A 2,235-nucleotide genomic window follows, 5' to 3' on the forward strand; every position below is an offset into this window, starting at 1 on the left:
TTGATTTGAGTATGTTGAACTATTCTTGCTTAAGTGGGGTGAATCCTATATGGTTGTGGTGTCTGAGTTTGGACCTTCAAGCATATAAAATTCCTGGAAATGGTAACAGAATCAAAAGTAAATAAATGAGATTATGTTAAAAAATATTCTTGAATCGCAACAGAAGTGTGGCTAAAATCAGAACACAGTTATCTGAATGGAAGAAAATATTTTATTTAGCACATCAATAAAGGGCTTATACAGAATATATAACTTACTCACAAGATTAACAATTAAAATACTATTTTAAAAACTGGATAGGAAGTGAAAGGGAAATCAACCTCTGTGAGGGAGACATATGGATGACCAATAGACACATGAAAAAAAATCATACACATTGCTTATTATTAGGAAAATCAGTATAACAATGGATTTTTCCCATACTTATAAGAATAGCACATTAAAAAATTGGAAACAATCTATATTAGCAGGTATATTTAAAAAAAAGGAACTCATTTACTGCTGATAGAAATGTTACCTATTTCATACTTACCTGGCAGGTGAGATACCATGATCACGAAGGTGGTTTCCCCAGGACCAGGTTTATCCAGTGCACTCCAGATGTGATGACCCCTGCGATTTCCCCAAATGTGGAAAACTCCACTGCATAATTTGTAGTAGTGGGGGACTGCGTTTGCGTTCAAAAAAAATTACCATTTTAGCTCCATAAAAAACATTTTAAAGATTTTTTAATAAATTTCACTGTTCATAAGTACAGTGTTTTGTGTGTGTGTGTGTGTGTGTGTGTGTGTGTGTGTTTAAATTTTTGGCAAAGCTATGCTTACGTTAGAAAATTTCTCTTAATTTAACATATTAAATTAAGATATTTATGACTATCATATGCTAAGATTTGTATATCATAACCTTAAATTTGTATATGATCATCTTAAATCTTTATTTGTACTAGTCAACTCATATATCCTAATAGAAATTCATTTGCTATTTAATAAATATACATAATGCATCTGCCAACTTTATAATTACTTGTTTGTCTATCAGGAAAATTATCTTTACAGGTAATAACTCTTGGCCCTCTAATCTGAGAATTAATTTCCCTGTCATAAAAAAATCTTTTCAAGAGAATACTTTTTCCTAAGCACCATGATAATAACATTAGATGGATAAAATGAAAAAAGGAATATATGTTCTATTTATCAGAAATGAGTTATTGTATGATTTTTATGAAACAATAAGCCTCTTTATTCATAGGTACAGTGTTTTTCTATTCCCTTAAATTCATGCTATTGTAAAGCATGATGGAATTGTCTACAAAAAGTGCAATTTTCTAAACCTAATCAAAGGAACTTTGTTTTCTAGCATATCAGTCAGGACAATTCTATTTTAAACTATTTTCTGGATTTTTATTTTAAGTTATATTAATATTATAAGTGATTATTATTGACATTTTCTAAATTTTCTCAAAGAAAACTTAAGTCTTTATTTTACTTTCTAAATAGACATCATGATCAAAAGAGTTGTTGGGGTTAACCATAAGAATAAAATGGGCCAATGTGATAACACACCGGGTAGGGCATTTGTCTTGCATGTAGCCTATTCAGATTCTATCCACAGCATCCCATATGGTCCCCTATCAGGAATAATGTCTGAATGCAAAGCCAGGAGTAACCTCTGAGCACCATGGGTGTGGCTCACAGATAACCAAAAAAAATAAAACAAAAAGAATAGCTTATGTCTCGGAAACTATTGGGAAAATGTTTGAACATATGGAAATTCAAACAGTGATATTTCTACTTTAAAGGCTATGGTATATAATGCAGTGACAATGTTTACACAATGCAAAGATGTTACCATTATTATATTAATACAGAATATAACTTTTCCCTATGTTTTTAATTCTTTTAATATTAGGGTAAAATATGATATAAATTCATTATAAAAACTTTATGAATTGCATTTTTGATTGCAATAATCATTCAGAAATAAAACTTGTATTATAAAACACTTTTTATTTAATGTGTGTGTTTTTAACATATAACCAAGGTCCAAATTTCAGCTCACTATCTTGAAAATACTATAAGTGGATGAAAAAATGTGACTATACTTTCCTTAGACTCAAATAGTAGGGGTTCTATTAAACCAAAATGAACTTTACAGTATTATATATTTAGTGCATAATTAAATTATCATGCATATTAAAGTTTTATATAAAAGATCTGCTGCAGAATAACAGACTTT

The 2,235-nt window shown here is 29.5% G+C and overlaps 1 non-coding gene across 1 annotated transcript; it reads left to right on the forward strand.

The window, feature by feature from the left end:
- Positions 1-524: 524 nt before the first annotated feature.
- On the forward strand, positions 525-683 carry LOC126021304 (U1 spliceosomal RNA). The gene has a single exon (XR_007499864.1). It is a non-coding gene; the product is annotated as a U1 spliceosomal RNA (small nuclear RNA).
- Positions 684-2,235: the final 1,552 nt, after the last annotated feature.

The sequence above is a fragment of the Suncus etruscus genome, chromosome 10 (genome assembly GCF_024139225.1).
Source record: "Suncus etruscus isolate mSunEtr1 chromosome 10, mSunEtr1.pri.cur, whole genome shotgun sequence".
NCBI classification, from domain to species: domain Eukaryota; kingdom Metazoa; phylum Chordata; class Mammalia; order Eulipotyphla; family Soricidae; genus Suncus; species Suncus etruscus.